Below are 12,072 nucleotides of genomic sequence, written 5' to 3'. Positions count from 1 at the left end.
CCCGCCAGATTTTCAATGGCTTATATCTCAAAAACAAGCACACGGACCTTTCATTTTTTTTTCTGCTTTTTTAGTTCCTTTATTTATATACTATCACTTTATAACAGTCTTTTAAAAAGCTTGTTATTTTGAAACAAAGTAGCGAACATCCTTAAGTTCATAACAATATTAGCTCAATAAGCAAAAACCAGACCAAATATCTAATCATTCCTATGTACAGAAGCTGAGTATTATATGTAACAAAAAATATAAATGCACGGACCAACAGACAAGGTAACTGCAGTACACTCTCAGTAAATCGGGATATTATAATAATAAAAGGTAACTTTAGGAAATGACATTGAGATGGTTACAAACAATACAATTAAATAGAAATAAACATATAGATTGACTTGTTTGCTTCAATCCTTCATTCATAGCCAGCTCAACAGACATTTATGTAGAGGTTACATTATATAGTTATAACACATTTTGAAATACAATTAAACAAGCATTCTGTGAGTATTGCATGGCAATACATAGTCCCATACCGTTAAAAAGTCATTATATTGGAACAAAATTCTAACTTGATCTATAACTTGTCATGGTATAACAAATATCAAGTCAATATCTTCAAGCATGATGAAAAAAAGTGTTGAAAACTGATTATTTAAGTGAATTTTCTATAAAGTCCAAGGACCATAACTCTGCACAAAATCATCAGACCGGAACAAAATTCAAACTTGAACTGTAACTTGTCATGATAAAACTATATATCAATTATCAAATTAATATCTTCAAGAATGACAAAAAAAGTGCGGAAAACTGATTATTTTAGTGAATTTTCTAAGTCAAAAGACCATAACTCTGCACAAAATCATCAGACCGGAGCAAAATTCGAACTTGATTCGCCTGACTGATGGATGGACAGACAGACAGACAGACAGACAGACAGACAGACGGAGGGAGTGCAAACCTAAATTCTCCTCGACTTTGTCGGTAGGGGACTAATAAGTGTTTCATTATATATGATCAACTTACCTTATCTGGATATTTAGTATACATTAGATCTTCACCATAGATAGGTCCATCCATAACAACTCCTGCATTAGGTGGAGTCTTGTCAACAATAATGGCAGAGTCAGCAACACCAATAGTACGTAAGTCAACTGAAAAATGAAATATCTAAACCATTGATCTTGAATTGGTGCATTTTCATACCATTATCAAACGAGATTTACTTTATGTAGTGTATGAAGTTGAGAGCTACTTAAGTCAAGTTCACTTTTGTAACTTGCTACTTGACTTTCATAACTCGCAACTAGACGATAAGAAACAATGTATCAAGTATAATGAAGTTGGATTATTTAAAGCATTTTCTCTGCATACAACCTTTTTGTATACAATACCACTAATGTTTCGCTATGATTCTATACAAGGTCCAAAATAAAAAGTATGTCGTCGGAACTGTTTTTTTTACAACCATTTTTCCACTAAATACCATTTAAGTCACATTGTCTCCACAATAGACTAAAGGTAAATCAAGTAAAACTGTGAGCTACTGCTCACTGATGATACCCCCGCCGAAATATTTGGGTAAACAGGAAGTTGTTGAGTGATGAATCCGAAAACGCATCACACGGTATAGCTGACTTATATAAACCCTATAACCAAATTTCAGAAATCCTTGTCAAGTAGTTCCTGAGAATAATGTGACGAAAATTTTCAACTTGGCTATCATGTGTAAAATAATACAAGTGTTCGGTAAACAGGAAGTTGTTGAGTGATGAATCTGAAAACGCATCACACGGTATAACTTACTTATATAAACCCTGAAACCAAAAATTTCAGAAATCCTTGTCAAGTAGTTCCTGAGAAAAATGCGATGAAAATATTCATGGGACGGACGGATGGACTGGCGGACTGACGGAAGGACAGACAGAAGTAAAACAGTATACCCCCCCTTTTTTAAAGCGGGGGTATAATTATGTATTAAAAGTAAAGAAATGTACCCTATTACCAGGAAAATTTGGACAGACACTTTGGCACAGTCATTACTATTATAAGGAGTGGGTGGATTTGTCATGTCTGTGGGCATTTATGTCACCATATCACCACATAACTAGAGTCTCTAAAAAGCCTGTGTCGCTCACCTTGGTCTATGTGCATATTTAACAAAGGACACTCTCCAACATAGACGAGAATAGAATTCACAACAAAAATCTGTTTTGTTGATCTTGTACTACTGATCATTTAGTCCGTTTAGTTTCTCTCCATCTTTAGTTTTTGCTCAAAACACAAATGAGGGTAAAAAAAATCCTCATTTTAAGGCAGTCACTCCTATAAAGAGTGACAGTCTACTAACTATATCAGCAAAATTTGACTTGTTAGTAGATCTTACCTAGCTGATCATTTTTGTGTTTTAAAGTGTCTATTTATCTATTATAATTTTTATCATTGTGTTTTGCAAAATAATGGTAAAAATCGTCATTAAAGGGCAATAACTCCAATAAGGAGACTTTGGACAATTTCCTCCACATTGTCTTAATTGTAGATCTTGTCTTGCTGATCATTTTTGCTTATTTAAATTTATATCTGTTTATTATAATTTTTAAGATATAAGGCAAAAATGCAAAAAATTGGAAAAAAGGCATCAAAGTGCAATAACTCTAAGGAGTCGACTGACGATTTCAACCATAAGACTAAGTTGTAGAACTTGTCTTGCTGACCATTTTTACAATTTAAAGTTTCTCTCTATCTATCATAGTTTTCAAGATAATAGGCAAAAATGAAAAAAAAATGGTAAAATTTGTCATTTAAGGGCAATAACTCCTATAAGAAGTTGTCTGACACTTTAGAAGGATATGGACAATACGTAGAGCTCAACATTCTGATCATTTTTGCTCCTTCTCAGATTTTCTCTATTCATAACGGTTTTTCAAAATAATAGACAAAACTTGCATTTTACCCAATTGTTCTATTTTTAGCCATGTCGGCCATCTTGGTTGGCAGGCGGGGTCATCGGACACATATGTTAAACTAGATACCCCAATGATGATTGTGGCCAAGTTTGGTTACATTTGGTCCAGTAGTTTCAGAGGAGAAGATTTTTGTAAAAGTTAACGACGACAGAGGACGGACGCCAAGTGACGAGAAAAGCTCACTTGGCCCTTCGTGTCAGGTGAGCTAAAAATATAACTTCAAAAGAATTATACCTCTGTTGACAGCTCTGACTTTCACCCAAACTGGAACACCATCAGTCAAGATTCTTACAAGTGAGATATTTGGTGTAGCAGCAAGTCTATTCCATCTCATTTCCAAGCAATCCCTTCTGGTTCTCCCTAGGCATACATCATTGTAGTCTAATCCTGAATTTGGATCACTGTAATTAAATGATATAATCACTTATATTTAATATTAAAAGACTAAAACTGTAAACATCCACTCTGACTCTAAATAAAAGTCAAAAGCTAAAATAAACGAATTCATTTTGTCGAGGATTTATTTTCCCTAATTTTATAACCGGTTTTAAATAGATAATTAGTTAATTCAAACCCGGACTAAGGTACAGTGTTGTAAGAAAATTAGGGTTTTCATGCACAGAAGTTAACTAAACAAGTTTTACCTGGAATTGTGTTTTGCAGTGAGATTATAGGTGTCTTCATTATACTGAATATCATAAACCTCATAAACAAATGGAGGTGAATTGTCAACTATTAGTGGTGTTGAGTGACAGACTGTTGTAGCTAGTGGACCTCCATACTGTACCTCATTGAGTGCTCTCAATGTTATATAATATTCTCCATCTACAATGTTTAAAAATTTAGATGAAGTTTGACTTCGTACTTCAACCTTTAATAATTAATTTATTTACATGTCACTTGAAATTACAACAATAAGCTTTCAAAATTAAGGGCTGCTTCAGAACAGCATGATGGGAGTACAGCAACTTGAAAAGGGCCAGTATTAAAAAAGTAAGCACTGACACAGTATCATGATAAACAAAGTATTACACTTTAAACTGCTCCTCGAAATGGTAAGAGCCTTAAGATGTAAATCATGAGAAGGGTGAAATAAATGTTATAAGCATAGACAGAGTGTTTCAGAAGGAATTGAAAGAAAGCCTCTAAAGAAATTGGACTTTCAAAATTTTGGGTCTTGCAATGAGCCATGTAAATATGATTGTGATAAGCTAACACAGACAGTGTGCTTTTTATATCTATTCATGTTCAGATGTTTGCACAAAACTGATCGTTGTACAAACATTCGGTAAAAAATATAATTTGAATATAACATACATATAGATAAATTGGTCAACAGATGAACAATTCTCTTGCTTTGAATCAGATAACCTTTAGTAGCAAGGATCCTTGTATTATTTCAGATTATTTGATAAACAGGAGCACATGTTGTTGTCAGGAAAGTGTTGTGTTTGTAGAGACAATAAGAATGACATTATGATATAAAAAATTTGGGAAAAAAAAAATAAACATTTAAAAATTACTCTTGGGACTTTCTTTTAAAAGAATTTTTAAACTTTCTATTTAAAATTATTACCTGGTAGTGTTTGATATGGAGCAGGAATAGGATAAATCATAGCAGTGTGCGTCCACTGGGATTTCTCAAAGAAATGTCTCTGTGGATCATGGTGTGGATGTATAAGGTCCTCACAGACATCCCTGCCAACATAAATGGTATAACCAAGCAGTCCACTTTCTCTGTCATTAAATCCATCCCAGTTTGCTGAAAAAGCAAATAAAGGAAAGTTCAATGAGTCTTAATATATATGTGTGTATTTTACATGCTTTGATTAAGATATAAATATGCTATAGCTAATCATAAAAAAGCATGCAAGTCAGGAGCCTGTAGTTCAGTGGTTGTCGTTGGTTCATGTCTGTCATATTTGTTTTTCGTTAATTGTTTTGTTATAAATTAGGCCGGTAGTTTTCTCAATTGAATTGTTACATATTTTTCATGTAGGGGCCTTTTATAGCCGACTATACGGTATGGGTTTTTCTCATTGTTGGAGGCCATAAGGTTGCCTATAATTGCTTACATCCACTTTATTTGAACTTTGGTGGATAGTTGTCTCATTGGCAATCATACCACATCTCCTTATTTTTATATAACTATGGACAATCTTCTACGTTTTGTGAGGATTTGAGTTTTCTCAAAGTGAGAACCTTGCAATCACTTTCCAATGTACAATATATATATTTCATAAAATATTTAGGTTAAAAATTAGGGGAAAGTGGTCATGAGAGAGGGGGAGATTGCCATCTTCAATGCCCATGATTGTAGATTATTTCAATATAAGTTTATAGATATCTTATATAAATAAGAAGATGTGGTATGAGTGCCAATGAGACAACTCTCCATCCAAGTCACAATGTATAAAAAGTAAACAATTATAGGTCAAAGTATGGCCTTCAACACGGAGTCTTGGCTCACACCGAACAGCAAGCTATAAAGGACCCCAAAATGACTAGTGTAAAACAATTCAAACAGGATGTCTATATAAATATTTCATTAAAAACCCAAATGAAAAAATTTGCTTCTTACCAAGAAAAAAATTCACAGGAAAAATGCAGGAAGCATTACTCTGTACAATTATACTTCAACCATATTTTTTTATGCTCCACCTACAATAGCAGAGGGGCATTATGTTTTTCGGTCTGTGCGTTCGTTCGTCTGTTCGTCCGTCTGTCCCGCTTCAGGTTAAAGTTTTTGGTCTAGGTAGTTTTTGATGAAGTTGATGTCCCAATCAACTTGAAACTTAGTACACGTTCCCTATGATATGATGTTTCTAATTTTAATGCCAAATTAAGTTTTTTGACCCCAGTTTCATGGTCCACTGAACAAAGAAAATGATAGTGCGAGTGGGGCATCCGTGTACTATGGACACATTCTTATTTCATATATTTTACCTGTAATGTAAGTGTTAAATCTTGTATAAAGAAGATCTGTCATTGGTTCTATACCATTAAAAACTGCTTTAGATCCCTTACCATCAACTATCAACCTGTAATAAAATAATATTAATCTTATGCAATTGTTGAATTATGTCATAGTCCAACTATCTATCAAATGAAATTATTGCTCTTTTTTAACTCCTTCTGTTTAATCCTCATAATCACTATATGATAAGATTTTAAAATAAAGATGTGTTTGTTTTTTGAAATTGAAAAATGAAAAATTTACCAGTTCGACCTACATGCTAAAAATAAAATGCATACATTGTTTTTTGGCTTTGAACTAGATTCAGTAACTCTGAATACACTCAGATCTGTACTTTGTGTCTTTGTTAGGGTGTTTATGTGCTTTGTATCAATCTGATAAGTTAAGCCCTTTTCTACTGATTTTTAATAGTTTGTTATTATGTCGTAATGTTACACCACTGTCTCAGGTTAGGGGGAGGGTTTGGCGCCAGCAAACATGTTTAACCCGCCTCATTCTGTATGTGCCTGTCCCAAGTCAGGAGCCCTTTATTCAGTGGTTGTTTTACATTTGTCATTTCTGGGCCTTTTATAGTTTACTTTGCAATATGGGGTTTGCTCATTGTTGAAGGCCCTACAGTGACCTATAGTTGTTAACTTCTATGTCATTTGGTCTTGGCTGAGAGTTGTCTTATTTGCAATCATACCATTTTTATTTTTATATTATAACACATTGTTTAAATTGATTCATATAACATTAGTAACAAAGTTATTGGAAGTTATTCAAATTAAAGACAAATTGTACCTATGATTTCTAACATTAGGGTTTATTCCTTTACACTGGATTACCCAGTCTGGTCTGTGTAAGTGAGGTATGAGTGACAAACAGTTTACATGTTCAAGGTAGTCCTTACTGGCATTCTTGATTTCACCTTGTAAAAGAAAATCACAAGTGTACTAACAGCTTAAGTAGCAATATCATATATTTTTATTTCTATACTTCAGTTCTGTGATCCTGAAAATTCAAATTCATATCTTAAATTTGCTTAAAAATTGTTTATTGGAATATTGATACTGCTGAATTTTCCTTATAATCAATTCCACAACTTTTGAACTCTGCATTATTACATCTTTTTGAAGAAAAATATCCAAACAAATGACTTGGAAATTAGGTAAAAAAAAATAATATATGAATGTAATGTTCATTATTTTCTTTTTGGTACAATATAGTAGAAACGAAATTACCTATAGTGTTTAACACTGTACAAAAACCCAGGTGGAAAAGGTCAACAAAAAAATCAATGGAACTGCTAATGGAATAGAAAACTGGGAAAGTTAATATTTCGATAAGAAACAATGTTTATCGACCTCTAGATGTTTTTTTTATTTCATTGTGTTGTTGGGTTGCTTAAGCTCATTGACATATATCCCATATCACTTTTTAGTCATGTGATCACAAAGTGTGAAACATATTTTACACCAAGAAGCTATTTTAGAAAGTTTAACAAAGATTTGTAGGTGTTTTGGTTTTCAAGCGTGACAATACACCAATCTTGAGTTGTTTTTTGTGAATGAGACCTGAGGTCAATCGGTTTAAACATCAATATTGAATAATCGGTTCTAACTGTGACGTAATAACATAAGCATTGTGACATAGCAAATTTATGGGAAAGTGCATGAATTTGAAAATTGTCTATATAATCTGAAGTTAATTTTATCTTTTTGAATTTTCCTAAAAATGCTATAGTACCAAGTAGTACCCTCTAAAAATAAATTGAACTTTACAACAATAAATGAATGGCGTACACATGTTAGCATCTCTCAATTTGTTATACCTGTAGTTGGTGTAGTCAAGTCAACAAGAACGCCCTGTGTGTTGATAATGGAAAGATATCCCAGGTTGTTTACAATTCGGAAATTAACAAAGTAAATTCTGTTGTGTTTTAATTGTAACTGGTTGAAGTTGAACTGCTTGGTCTTAGCCACTCCAAGTCTTTCATAGTGGTAAAATAATCCTGATTTAGACCGTTTGAAATGATGACCTTCAATGGCTTCGACAAGTTCACACTTTCCATCAACAAAATCATAATTAAAGCTCATACATTTTGATGGAGGCAAATCAGCACATGCTCTAGCACAGTCTCCAGGAGCATGTTTAAAGGAATCACCACCTGCTTTTGGTGCTACTAACTTCCCTGTTCGAGAGCTTGTAAACATCTTCAATACTTTTCTGTTAAGAATGTCAGATTCTGCAAAATCAAATTCATAAATAATGTGAATATATTAATATGTTTCAAGAATATTTATTTGTTATAGCTCTATAAACAATTACTAATGGACACAATTTGTCAGATTTGTTTAGTCTTCCAGAATTAGCATAATACAGAAATTTAAACAGTACAACAGATAATCAGAGATGAATGAGGCTGAAGAAATACTTGAGAAAATTTACTTAAATAATAAGCAGAGATTGTTATTTGGAAAACAATTAAGTGAAAACCAATATTTAAATAAAACTTTAAAAAACAAGAATGTGTCCATAGTACACGGATGCCCCACTCGCACTATCATTTTCTATGTTCAGTGGACCGTGAAATTGGAGTCAAAACTCTAATTTGGCATTAGAATTAGAAAGATCATATCATAGGGAACATGTGTACTACGTTTCAAGTTGATTGGGCTTCAACTTCATCAAAAACTACTTTGACCAAAAACTTTAACCTGAAGCGGGACAGATGCATTTTCTATGTTCAGTGGACCGTGAAATTGGGGTCAAAACTCTAATTTGGCATTAAAATTAGAAAGATCATATCATAAAGAACATGTGTACTAAGTTTCAAGTTGATTAGACTTCAACTTCATCAAAAACTACCTTGACTTAAAACTTTAACCTGAAGCGGGACAGATGGATTGACAAACGAGGGAACGAACGGACGCACAGACCAAAAAACATAATGCCCCTAGGTGGGGCATAATTATCAATCAAATATGTATAAAACTAAAAAGTTATATGATTGTATGTCCTTTAGAATATAAGAACTAAACTTGTGAAATTAAACTAAATCCAAACTTATTTAGATGTAAAACTTGAGAAAAGCAAGACCCTGAAATGAGGTCATGTTATATTCATCTTGTGCACAGTGGCAGACTCTTTGAGATGCATTTGCACACAAAGGGAAAAGGTACAATTTGGCATTAAAATCAAATGCTGTAATCCAGTGGTTGTCATTGGTCACTGTCCATCATATTAATATTATTGTTGCTGTATAAATCAAGCAGTATACATGTTCATTTTTCAATTTTTTAACAATTTGTCATACCGTGCCCTTTTATGGCTTGTTATGTTGTGTGGTTTTTGCTCATTGTTAACGGCCGTACAGTGACCTGTAATTATTTACATCTTTGTCCTTTTGGTTTTATGGATAGTTGTCTCATCGACAATCAAACATCTTACTGTTTTATATAAATCTGTAAATATCCTATAAAAAATGCACGAAACTTTGTGCTGACAAATTATTTCTGATAGACAGATGGACAGGACAAAACAATGTGAGATTATGGGGCAATTATATACGAATTACCTGGACTAACATGGTTTGTCACACCATGATCTAGTCTTACATCATGCCAGCCAACGACCTGATCTCCCCATATGTCCTTTCCATAACCTAACCCAACTTCAGTAACTAGTAGGTCTGAATCTTCATACACACTAATTGATGCTGAAATAACCGATGGATTGCTGGTTGTCTTGTAATCTTCATCAAATCTTCCACCAGGTAGAGTCACATCATATGTTGGCAAGGTACATGAAGCCTTTGACTTTTGACCTGAATCATTCTCAGCAGTTACCGTAAAGTAAAGTGGGACACCAGATGCTGATAAAACCTGTAACAAATGATCAATTTATCAAGTAATTGGTCAGAAATGATTTAGAATCTTGTAGTTTTTCATGATTAAAATAAACTGCTTCGCCAAGCGCAGCTGGATACAACCGCAGAGGTCCAACCCTGAACAGTTGGAGCAAAAATGGACATAATATTCAAGCTTGATACAGGTCTGAATTTGGATTGTAATTAAATATTTGACACATTATAGGTTTCTGACACAGAATAAATGTAGTCCAAGAACTTAAAATTAATTATATGATTTGAATTTATATTCAAATGAAGATTTCTTGCTTTTGTGCAATACACTGTGCTGTTGCGCAATACTTAGTAAATCTGTTTTCAGACTATATACAAAGAATTAGCAATTGTGACCCCCACTTTTTCTTTGGAAAATTGACAATTTCTTAAATCTTGAAAAAAAAATATTGACACCCCCCCCCCCCCCTCCCCAATAAATTTTTTTTTTACCCCCCCCCCCCCCCCCCCCCCTCTTTATCAAAAATAAATATTTGAAGAAATTTTCTTGTTAATTTCTTAAATCTTGAGGATAAAAAATTGTCCCCCCCCAAAAAAAATTTTTTTTTTTTAACTCCTCCAATTTTTTTTTTAACCCCCCTTTTCCAAAAAAAATTAACATTTGAAGAAAAATGTGGTACATTTAAGAGACATCAATACACTTAAACACAAGTTATTGTCTGAAAACTAGAAAAATGCTTGTTTTAGACCCTTTTTGGCTCTTAATTCCTGAACGGTTTGGACAATTACCCCCAAAATGAATCCCAACCTTCGACTTGTGGTATTGAATCTTGTGGTACAATTTCAGAGCAATCAATATACTTATACACAAGTTATTGTCCTGAAACTAGAAAAATGCTTGTTTTGGGCCCCTTTTTGGCCCCTAATTCCTAAACGGTTGGGACCATCACCCTCAAAAACAATCCCAACCTTTCTTTAGTGGTATTGAAGCTTTTGGAAAAATTTCGTAGAGATCCATACACTTAAACTTAAGTTATTGTCCGGAAACCAAATGTCTTCGGACGACGACGACGAAGACATGATATACGACCCCAAAATTTTTTTTATGGCCGTATAAAAAATAACTAGTTCACCCCACCACATGCTAACGCTAATTGTCAGTAACCTTGTCAGTGGTATATAGTGTTTATTTTATATCTTATTATTGTTCTTTCGTGAATTTTGTGACAGCAGAAGTTAAAGTCTTTGTTAACATTCATACAGAGGTGAGCTAAAAATTGACATACAAGAAGTAGTTAGTTAAAACAGGCTTATGTCTGTAGCATTTCAACAAGATTATAATGGAACACAAGAATCAACTTAAATAAATGTTTGCCAGTGAATATAAAACACAAAATCCACTTCCTGTGGGATTATAGTAAGGAGAGGGTTTTTCTGTATTATTTATAGGCATATGCAGAGGGAATTTATGGGGGGCCCTATGGAGCTACATTTATGGTTAATCCAGACTTTTTACCTATACCACTCCAAATTTTGTCTAGTTTGGGGGCCTGTGGGACCCCTTTTTTCAGAATCCTGGATCCGCATCTGATGTGTGAGTTAAACAGTCAAGAATTTGTGTAACTGTGGTATTTCATGCCTGTATAACTCATAAAAAGGATACAAATTACCCCAAACTAGTTGTTTTATTACCCAAAACTTGTTGTTTTATTACCCAAAACTAGTTGTTTTATTACCCAAAACTAGTTGTTTTATTACCCAAAACTAGTTGTTTTATTACCCAAAACTTGTTGTTTTATTACCCAAAACTAGTTGTTTTATTACCCAAAACTAGTTGTTTTATTACCCAAAACTAGTTGTTTTATTACCCAAAACTTGTTGTTATTATTAAAGTATATAGAATCATTTCTCAAAATGGGTTCAACAAAGTTTTGATATTATTCAACTGAAGTGAGTGAGTCTTTCATTCATATCCACAAATACATTTAGATACACTGACTGTGCTTATAAAAGATAATTTTGTATTTGATTTATCCTTAAAAATCAATTAAACCTGAGATAAAATAGTAGATGGACCAGCAAGTTCCTTTTTGTTCACAACATCTGATCCACCAGCAACAGTTCCTACATCCAGATATAAATTAACCCCACTCCTGTCATCCCCAGCATGGATTGAAACTTCAAAACAAGGCTCTTTATAATCCAGATTAGGAATCTGCCGTACTAAACACTGAGCTGATGACCTCTTTTTCTAAAATAAATAGGGTATGGTGTTAACATATATCTAAACA

Source organism: Mytilus californianus, unplaced genomic scaffold (genome assembly GCF_021869535.1).
Source record: "Mytilus californianus isolate M0D057914Y unplaced genomic scaffold, xbMytCali1.0.p SCAF_11, whole genome shotgun sequence".
NCBI lineage: Eukaryota > Metazoa > Mollusca > Bivalvia > Mytilida > Mytilidae > Mytilus > Mytilus californianus.
This window is presented reverse-complemented; position numbering follows the sequence as displayed.